Source organism: Diadema setosum, chromosome 2, assembly GCF_964275005.1.
Source record: "Diadema setosum chromosome 2, eeDiaSeto1, whole genome shotgun sequence".
Classification (NCBI taxonomy): domain Eukaryota; kingdom Metazoa; phylum Echinodermata; class Echinoidea; order Diadematoida; family Diadematidae; genus Diadema; species Diadema setosum.
In genome coordinates this window covers 13,996,037-14,007,141 of record NC_092686.1, presented here as the reverse complement: position 1 = coordinate 14,007,141, position 11,105 = coordinate 13,996,037, and the positions used below count along the sequence as shown (strand labels likewise).

Sequence of the window (11,105 nt, the reverse complement as noted above, 5' to 3'; positions counted from 1 at the left end):
TCAGTGTATGTTGCGTGAGGGCTCACTATGGACTGAAATACCATGCTCATAGTCCAAGTATCTCAATTCACGTGAGTGATTCGTAAAATTTGTGAAAAGAGTGTAGAAATTTTCAATAGTTTTGTTGTTGTGTGGTCGTGTTCGAGGGGTTTAGTAGATATGTGTATGGGGTTCCGTAGATATGTGTATCACACACCGTCAGACAACGTGCTAGCTTAGCGCACGGGGTCTGGTCGGGCTAGTAGAATAGTGTGATTATAGGTGTGTCTTTAGAATCCCTTTTTCATTTCTGAAAAACCTTGTCCACACTCTTCAATTTCAACTCTAATAACTTTTGAAAAGATAGTGCTACTGCTTTGAAAGTTGGCATTAATTATGGACAGAATGTGTTAATGAGGCATGCTTAATTTCAGTTTAATCTGATAATCCCTTCATTGTTGTTACTCTGGTGGTTTACTTCCTGTTTTTTGTCCCATTCATCGCACAGCCAGCACGGTTTGGTAAAGATTAAGCGCTTGAATAGACACTATACGTGTACTTCAGAGCCTCTTTTCTCAGTTCACACTTTTCCTGAGTTTGTGCTTTCTTTCCAATAATTAGATAGGTTAGGAGAGTCCATTTGATTTGAGTTATACATCATTTTAAAGCTTAAAGTCTGCTCTTTCAGAATATGGTCTTAACTAAAAATTCGTGTCTGGCGACTTTTTGTTTGTTTTGAGGTGCAGGGTCACATATGTGCGCCAGCCATAGCCGGGAAAACGGGCAGCAAATCTAACGACGTCCATACTTGAACAACTCTCTCGCCCGGGAACCGTGTCTCTCGGTATACACTGATGCGTATACAGTGAAGGCACTAGTCCACTGCTCTATGGTGGTAATTCGTGGGACTTTGCGCTGCTGCTGTAGTTGTAGTGCAGCACCTGAGTATGTTAAAACCATAGGGATTTGATCACTTTGAATCGGGGCATTCTTGAGTAAACAACCCAAATCTACAAACTCGCCCTTCCATATCTTTTCTTTGATCGATATGGGAACCGTTGAACCTAGCTCTTCCCTAAGTGTCGACATCAGGGGAGGCTTCGGGAATCCAGTGTCTAACGACTGACCCTGTTCATCGTCCTCGATCACGGGCATTTCATTAACCTTACAGTAATGTACGGTCAACGTTAGCCCGACCAGACACTGTTACGCTATGTCGCGACGTACCATGTACAGCGACTGGGCTGTGTATAGTTAGGTCAACGTAGGCCAAGGCACTAGTAGCCCGTCATTTGGGTACTCACCGTTATTGCCGACCGCGCCACCCATGTCCTGCTCAGGCTGGGCCGTCACATGAGCTCTCCCGGCCGCCTGCCCCGTAGCTAGCACGGTCCTCCGTCTGCACCCTGTAGTCCGGCTGCCTAACAGCGGTACTTGCGCCGGGGCCCCGGCTGGTATCATGTTCGTCTGCTGGGCCGTCGTCCCCGCGGATCGCGAGGACACTGGAGGGGGAGTAGTCGTTCCTTCCCGGCGTGCACTGGGTGCGGGAGCATTCCGAGCAATCCTCCTTGCTCTTGTCGGTACCGGAGGAGCGCTGGCCGATGCTGCTGCAGCCCGTGAAGTTTTCCGCTGCGAATGTCTTGGCCTGTGCTTTACATCTTGGAAATTCCACTGCCTCTGATCGTAGCAAGAGTTGACGATTTTGTATCCCAATGAATAGCTCTGTAGAATAATTCAAGCGAGGGCCCGAAATTGATGCTCTCTCCGTGAAATCCACGTACAGAATGATCCCTTCTCACATTAACTGCTAAACTTTCCCACGCTAAATGTTCAGCTATCCCACGCGCACTGCTAAGCGTACTAATGCGGTTGCGCCATCGGGAACCATCAAAGGAGATCACTAGTTCATTTTTTTCCGGCGGCGCTCTTTGCGTATGCCGCCTGCTCTCAGGCTCCGACTAGCGCCGAACGCCCTCAAAGGCAGAAAACAAGTCAGTGAGCGAGTGTAAACCCCTTTTAACGACTAGCGCCGTTAAAGGAATTATGTTTGGCCCAATTAATAGCAAAACATGTCTTTTACTAATAACACAGACTAATCATGCTCCCTTTTATTTTCATTTTGACTCTATTCATCTCTCAATAGCTCCTTTTGTCACCAAAGCAACATGTTATATGACACTGGTTGCCCTTAGTGTTAATATATAATACAACAAGGGATGTTACGTGAACAGCGAATTTGATTTCTCATTTTTACGATACACAGGGAGAGGATAAAAAAACCCCAACATACTTGTGATACAAATGAGACAATTTCACACTGCACGTCATAAGAAAAAAAAAAAAAACACAACTCGCCACACGAAGGAAGAAAACCGAAGGAGAAGTTTTACAATTTGCTTACGTTTATTGATATAAGTACCAAAAAACAGAAGTAATTTATATGAAAAGTTATAGGCCGTATTTATTATTTTCAGTTGAAGTGTTTAATCGTTATCACTGTGATTTTCATAATGATTTATACTGTAGGTAGGCCCTAGTTGGCCAGTAGGAGAAAAGCATGACGGTTGTGGCGGGCTTCCAAACTCCCAAACACGGTTCAAACTTCATCTGCACCGGAGACGTCACCTCACTCATTGCCCACATCACTGACGTCACGTTTGGTGAGATCGACATTCTCCATCTTCGAAACCTCCGCAGCATCCTTCACTTCACGTTTCACGATGTCCTGCATTCGCACTGCAGAGGCAAGAAAAGAGCAACAAGACAGAATCCGAAATGTTACTAGGCTCTCTTTGCCTTTTCAGTGAAAGCCGATGTGGTGCCGTGAGAGACATGACATCATTCATATATATGTGTGCACAAGCATATCAAAGCGTGTGAGAGAGCATAATATATTTACGAAAGTTTAATTAAACACGTAAGAAAACAAATTCTATACCACTTGCGCGATGTAGGGCAAAATGACATCTGTTTTCGATTAGCATTGCATTGTATGGAATGAGAGTCGAATCTTGTCTTGCTATATAGTCAGTACAATTCAGTTATTATATACTAGAGTTTCTGATTGATCTAAACTTGTCCATATGTAGATTTAAAATGAAAGAAACTCTACTCCAGACAGACTGGGGAAGATATGGTGAGCGCTTACACTATCTGGGAATTCTGGAGAAGTACTTCAAACGGCAATTTTCGCATGTTTTATGTGGACAAGGTATGTAATCCTGCCAACACGCATGATTAGAGAAATTAAAGAATAATATCACCTACCGCCTTGCGGTGGTCCTAACAGCCGTTGAATTCCTAGACCACCGCCACCACCTAGAGATTGATAGTATTGATATCAACAGAATGTAAATTAGAAATCCCTTTAATATTTTGCGAATACCAAGCCCGAGAGTCATATTGTTTTCTATATTATAGAATAGATATTGTTTGACTATAGATATTGTTTCAAGATTAACAGATAAAAAAAAAGAACATGGACTTATGATCGTAGTGGAAATCATTTAGTGAGAATAATGATTGTATTGTGAACCCACTTGTGCAAAAACTAATACATAGTCTGTCACTTACAATCTCAAAAAATTGGTTCAACTTTCCACCTTTACCAATGTCACACCCAAGTGCTACTTTGCACCTTTACGACCATTGTCACAATCGGAACATCTTTGAAGGTGCAACTTGCACTTTCATAGATCCGACCTTTTAACATGCAAAGTTTCACTTATTTTCCGTAGAGTGCATGTCTTATGTGGTGCCCTCTGTCACAAAAATTGCAAAAGTTATTCTAATGCAAAGAAAAAGCTTATGTAATTGTATATAAGCCAATTTCAACTTAAACTTTTTTTTTCTCATTTTGTTTAAGAGTAATATAGGTTCTGAAATCGTTTTTTTTTTTGTTGTTGATCGATCTTCAATCTGACTTTCAGTACCACCCATTTCTTACTTTTATTGAAAAGGTAACCACTTCTTTAAGCAATTGTTTTACGTCCGATTTGTACGTTAGGAATTACCTAACCATGTTTTGTTTTTGATGTATCATTAAGGTATAGTCTGTTATGCCATTTTTTTTTTACATGTTATTTACATCAGCGATTTTAATAGATGTTGTGTTGAAAGCGCTCTCTCTTTCTCTCCCTATTTTTAGCGGATGACTCTTACTTTTCTATTCTCATAGAAACCCCAATTCCTGTTCATGTTATCAATGAAAAGTTACAAGATGTTAGTAAGTGGATGCGAGCCGGCAAATTATCTCTCAATCTGCAAAATAATAATCTTCATGCTCTTTAGCAATTCACTAGAAACGCTGTTAGTTAATGCACTCCGCTTGAAATGTTTTCATTGACTACACTTCTTGGTATCTATATGATTAGTAAATCCCTTATTGTCAGAGAATGTCATGTGACTGACTGTTGTAAGATTATACCTGTGAATTACAGCTGTTTTTTACAGCACCCATTCTTTATTCTACATACCTTGCTTTTAAAATAGTCTTATAATTATTACCGTTATTTGAACTACTGTGTCTCTCTTTGGTAAATTCCCATCAATATTTTAGTAACAAATTACATTCATTGCCAAAGAAAAAAGAAAAGCCTATGAGTACTGTATGCCATCTGGAAACAATGTGGCCACATACGACTTGAGCAACTGATTGACAAATTGCCCTACATCGACGTAAATAAGCACTGAAATGATCAGGAGGTCGTCTGTTCGAATCCTGCGTACAATGTACACCCATGATTTCTTTTATCATGGCCACTACTGAAACACTGATCAATTCAGTGCTTATTTACGTCGATGTAGGGCAATTTGTCACTCAAAGACATGTATTCACTCCAAAGAACAATTGTTTCTCAGTAACTATCATTGTCAATCAGTTGCAACTATCGTAATATTTTAGTCAATAATGATAATCTATATTTAATTTTTGGAAAAACGAGTTGACACAAATATACGATGAAGTACAAACATCAGCTTTCATAAATACCACTACAACTTGTAGGCTACAAGACGATTCAACGAATTTCATTCAATCATTTTCCCAACACAATCTTCTCACAGAATACATGCGTTTATACAGTACCAAGGTCATGGAGTCAATCATTGAGAGTTGACCAAAGGGAAAGAAAGAGAAAGAAAATAGTCGTTGATTTTACGCGAATGCTGGAAATCATTTGAATGTTTTACCATGTTAACGTACAGTAACTGAATCGGAAATTGGGCTCTTGCATCCTTTATTAACTGAAATTAACTCCGTTAGATCGAACTTTGTGAATTGAATTATGCGAGCTGATGCCGCAGCATCCCAAATCAAGTAGACCCACATAGGTGCTTGGATGAACAGCCCCTAGGTTCATTAAGTTGATAGTATGGTCTCTGTTTTACATTTTGTTCTGAGCTTTTATGGATCCACATGAGAATTACCACAAGAAAACAGTCTATGGTCAGAGTTCCATACATGCTTTCGTTGTCCTACACGTTGTGTCTGACTTGAAGATTGTCGAAAATCCATTACAATAAATAAGGAATTTGTGAGCAGCACAAACATTAAGTAAAAAGCTTCATCAGAGAGTAACGTTAAAATAATGAGTTTGTGATGTTGCTGTGTAAAACGAATACACTATGAAAGTTGATAGAACTAACATACCTCTACCACCTCTGCCTTGTGCATCTGTTGAAAAAGGAGGAGAACAAGAATATCAAAATAGGATCGGATGTAATGGACATTTTACAGATTTCTCCAAATTCGTGTTTTCCTGAGCAAAACTAGAGGAGTGGTGAATCTTTATACAAGCGGGCAGAATTAAGACAGGAAAAGACTCAACGTAACAACCCATTGTCACTGAAACACTAAATCTTCAGAGGATGACACGGAAAATAGGTTTAAAGAATGGACAATAATGGATCAACTAATTAAAACAGTGCCTTAATGATGTTGAAGTTCACCGCGCTTAAAACTATACAATGCCATGAAAGAATGCAATGAAACAATTCACCTCAAAAACGTAAGTGTGTGTGTGTGTGTGTGTTTTATTTGCGGTTGGTGGAGATTAAAATGTATGTGGCGTAAGATTGCAATGATACGCTTACTTGAAATTTTACAGCCACTATATTATTGAAGGTAATAATACCACATAAAACGATCTGTGAAATTATTCATTCATGACAAAGAAATAAAGAGGACATAATCGATAAATCCATTCTACCTACCGCTTTCCTTCACGAGCAGAGATCCGACAACTAGAAGGACTAGGCACGCAATCCGAAAGTTCTTCATTTTTCTTGGCGAGTGATAGATCCGAGACTTTTTTGAAGGCAAGTGTCTTCTGCTATCTGTCACGGTAGACTCTCTGGACCCTTCTTAGCAGCTCTCGGTTTCACTTACCTGCTGATCCACCAAATACATCTATTGAGGATTTACTATCCGTGCACTTTTTATAAGCCCATACAATGATGAGCCTTTTATTTCCCTCCTAGTGAAATAGTGTCATTGTGCCGGACAACAAATTATATAGCAGAAGGGCGGTCCTGTGCAAAACAAATATGGAGCTTTCATGTTTAGTCAACCGGACAACGTGGTTGAAATTTCAAACTACTCATACAAACAGCGCTTACAATTGTCCCAAAAGAAAAATATAAAAGGAATAGGGACTGAAAGCCTGTTGACTGCCTAGTTAATAACTACAGACGAATGACCGCGTTACAGTTTCATAATCATAATTCTTGAAAAATAAAAATAAAAAAAACTTTGACTGTCTTTATAATTTTGTTTTTATTCATGATTGGTAAAAAAATCCACCTTTTACTTAAGTTTAACAGATGTACACCTCCTCTGTTGCAACTATACATTAGCAATTGAAATAAAGACAAATTCATGAAATCTTTCCTTTTTTTAAAAATAAAAATTAGAAGGATCTCTACTTGTTACTAACATAAGCATGCTAACGGGGCAGTATTATCATTGTTGTACCTCTTTTCTTTCTCAAAGAAGCTAGTCAAGTGCTCTTCCATGGTGTTAAAGAAAGGTTGAAATACCTTGAATTTCAATATTTTTGGAGACATTTTCTTTTTGTCCATGTCCTCCAGTAAAGAATGGTTGCAGACTCCTCATTGAGCGTGTATAGCCATGGCGTAACCGACACTTTTCCCTGAAACATCAGCTGAAGTGCTTTAGTAGTACTGCTGCATTCAGTCATCCACTATCTTTTTTATAACTTTCCCCCTGAAATATGCCATTCGATTTTCCTTGTCATTTTTCTCTTTTTTCTCCTTTCTTTCCTAACAACAGATATAAGTGTGTATAAACAAACAGTGTTATCGTTTTACAAAGTCCATTGTTCTTCTTGTTGGCCCCTGTCATAATCGCATGTAATATGCCTTTTTTGTTTCTCTGTTTAAGTGTTTGCTATCAAACTGCAGTTGTAAGCTTTTTTGGTATACAAACTCATATCAGTGTATGACCTATATACTTGTTGTCATAATACTTGTTTCCTCTGCAAAAGTTGTCTATTCATAGTTAATTCGTAACGATGATATCTAGCTTTATTTATATGACTAATGGGAATAAACTGAACTTGGACCTGACACGCCATTTTTCAGCGACAGTGCTCCAGTCTTATTCTTTCCAAGGCCTTAGGGTTTAGATTAGAGTTGTGGTAGGGTTTTAAGTTTTGTTTGATCTGAGGATTAGGATTAGGTTACTAGTATGCTTGTGGGTAGGAATTATGTTTGGCTCAATTGATAGCAAAACATCTCGATTGCTAATAACACAGGCTCATCATGCTCCATTTTTGTTATAATACCTATTTGCCTATACATAGTTAGTTCATAACGATGATATCTAGTTTATTTATATGACTAATGGGAATAAACTGAACTTGGACTTGAATTTCAATACTCACCATATCATTTGGGTTTATTTAGACTTCCATTAAGTGGCGGATGCGGCGACACGCCATTTTTCATCGACAGTGCTCAGGTCTTATTCTCTCCAAGGACTTATGGTTAGGATTAGAGTTGTGGTAGGGTTTTAGGTTTAGTTTGATCTGAGGATTAGGATTAGGTTACGTTTGTGGGTGGCAACTGCGTAAATCCGTACTGAGGAGTGGGGGGGGGGGGATGATCGGCGATAGTCACCATTACCAATATTACAAGCCCATAACCGGACCGGCGCAGCCTTGGGGGGGGGGGGGGGGGGGGCTGGAAGGGAGATTCCCCCTCCCACGGTGAGACCTCTTTACATTTTGATGTTGTTCATGGTGCAATTTGATGCATATTTTTGCGCGTTTTGTCGACTTGAAACAGTCCCACTTGTTCAAGGTAGCAATATATTTTGATGTCGATTTTTATAAAACAATTTGGCTATAAAATGGTATCATTTAAATAAGCTTCTTGTATTAACTATTACACTGAATAATAACTATGATGAACGCGATTGAACCCGAGCGAGCGGAGCGAGCGAGGGAGGCAGGGGGGGGGGGAGAGGGAGAGGGTGTGAGAAGGGGTGTTCCCCCTCCCACGGTGAGAACTTTTTGCATTTTGATGTTGTACATGGTGCTATTTGATGCATGTTTTTGCGCGTTTTGTCGACTTGAAACAATCCCACTTGTTTAAGGTAGCAATATATTTTGATGTCGATTTTATAAAACAATTTTGTTATAAAATGGTATCATTTAAATAAACTTCTTGTATTAATTATTACGCTGAACATCATGAACGCGAGCGAGCGGAGCGAGCGGGTGGGGGCTGGAAGGGGGTTTCCCCCTCCCACGGTGGGAACTTTTTGCATTTTAATGTTGAACATGGTGCAATTTGATGCATGTTTTTGCGCGTTTTGACGTCTTGAAACAGTCCCACTTGTTTAAGGCAGCAATATATTTACGCATATTTGATGGAATATTTGGGAAACCCCCCCCAAATAACTGATCTCTGATGGGGGAAGTGAGCGAGGAAAGAGTTGATTAAAAGGGCTATTCCCTTTCGACTTTCACTTTCGAGTTTTCGGAATATAAGTGATAAGTCTTGTGCACTCAGAATCATTCAGAATTCTTTTTTTTTTTTTTTTTTGGTAAATCTGAAAAATGTCCTAAGGCTATGGAAAGGGGCACGGGGGGGGGGGGGGGTTATCCCCCTCCAAAACACGAGAGATTTTGCATTTTATTGAATCAAAATCCAGCAATTTGGTGCACACTTTGGATAAGATATTTGGACAAAACGCAAGCAAATTTTCCTCATTTCGGGAATTATTTGGGGACAAAATGACATGTTTGCCCCTCCCCCTAGTCCTCCAGAATCGACGTCCCTGCATACGATTGGGCTTTTGCATGCTTAGAATACAAATACAAATAAAAGTTTTGATGGAAAATTTGGAAAGCTGTCGATCCCCAAAGTGTACTAAAGTTTTTAACGGGAAACAAAGCGGGGAAAGGGTTGATTGAAAGAAGATTATCCCCTCCCATCCGCGGTGCATCTTTTGTGTTCTTTTTTGTAATTGACGTGACAGACCTGATGGTGCACACTTAAGATAAAACATTTGGGAATCTGTCAATCTAAAAAGAAAAAAGGAAAAGGATTGAAAGGGGGATGGGGTATCCCCTTCCCACGCGAGAGAGACTTTTTTTTTTGTATTTTCAGAGTTGAAATTCTGCAATCTGGTGCACACTTTGGATAAGATATTTGGACAGTTTTCTTTCACAAAACGCAAGAAAATTTTCCACATTTCGGGAATCATTGGGGATCAAAATGATATGCTTGCTCCTCCCCCTCCCGCGTCCGCCCCCCCCCCCTCCTCCAGGATCGACGCCCCTGCATACGAGGGTGGTTTTGCATTTTTAGAATTCAGATGAAAATATCTCGTAAACACATTTAAGATGTAATCTGGGAAAATTTCAATCCCAGAAGTGTATACTTTTTTTTTTTTTTTTGGTGGGGGGGGGGGGGGGAACCCTCCGTTAATTGAAAGTATCTAGATATCTCCTCCCACCAATGGAACTTTTGCATTTTTTTTTTTTAAACTGAAGTAACAGACCTGGTGCACACTTTAGGTGAAACATTTTAAAATCTGTCAATTTAAAGTGTATTAAGTAAAAAGGACTGAACAGGGAGGGTATGGAAGGGGTTCGGCCTATCCCCCTCTTTCGTGCGGGAGATTTTGTATTTTCAGAATTGAAATTCAGCCATCTTTGGGTGAAATATTTATACAGTTTTCTATCAAAAAATTAAGAACATTTCCACATCTCTGGAGTTACGAGGAGGAGCAAAATGATATGTTTGTCCCCAATACTTTTATGGAGGAACCACCCCCACCCCATCGACGCCTCTGCATATGAGGGAGCTTTTGTAAGTGAAAGATCTGCTGCACACTCTTTGATAAAATATAAGGAAATACGTCAATCTCAAAAGTTTACAAAGTCTATCGAAAGGGATCCGGTAGCGGAGATTTTGCATGTTTATGATTGCAATTCAACGATCCGGTGCATAGTTCTGGCTGTATGTGGACAATTTTCCAAAAAGAAAGTTCGAGATTTGACGTCATCTCGGGAATTGCTTGGGGGACAAATGATTTGTCTGCCCCCAACATTTCCGTAGGGGCGGGGTAAATGCCCCTTTGCCCCCCCCCCCCCCAGATAGATTCGACTTCCCTGATCATCCCTGGGTATGCCCATAGATGTATCCTGACTGAGTCATCAGAGTCATCATCTTTTCAGAAATGATTCAGGAAATGAAGGGGGGGGGGGTTCAATATGGCTGTGTGGTTTTTGTTATGTTTGTTTGTTTATTTTCATACATAATTTGCAGATGGTCCTGAGTTGCTCGCGGCATAGCATGCTTACATGTAGGTCTATACTATTTGACGTTGTCAACGTCTGGACTATGCCTTATGTCGATATTACTGACTTCGCGAGCGAGCGTAGCGAGCGAGCGCTTGAGAAAATTATGTATACATTATCCACTATCTTACAGGATAGAATACTGTTCAGCTCTGTTACCTGTCTGAAGGCGGGCGTACGAACGTCATGCAACATGCCAAAATTGACACAATCACATTTCTGCTTCCTCCATTCCCCCCCAAAAAAAAAAAATGTCAGGGGGGGGGGGTGATTGTACAGGCCATCCCCCCTCCT

At 40.2% G+C, this 11,105-nt stretch overlaps 1 long non-coding RNA gene across 1 annotated transcript in view; it reads right to left on the bottom strand.

The window, feature by feature from the left end:
- The window catches only part of LOC140240048 (uncharacterized), a 34,363-nt gene extending 32,997 nt beyond the window's left edge, over nucleotides 1-1,366 (bottom strand). Inside the window, exon 1 of the long non-coding RNA XR_011902013.1 lies at nucleotides 1,284-1,366. This is a non-coding gene — a long non-coding RNA (uncharacterized lncRNA). The remainder of the gene's footprint in view (nucleotides 1-1,283) is intronic.
- Between the last annotated feature and the right edge of the window lie 9,739 nt (nucleotides 1,367-11,105).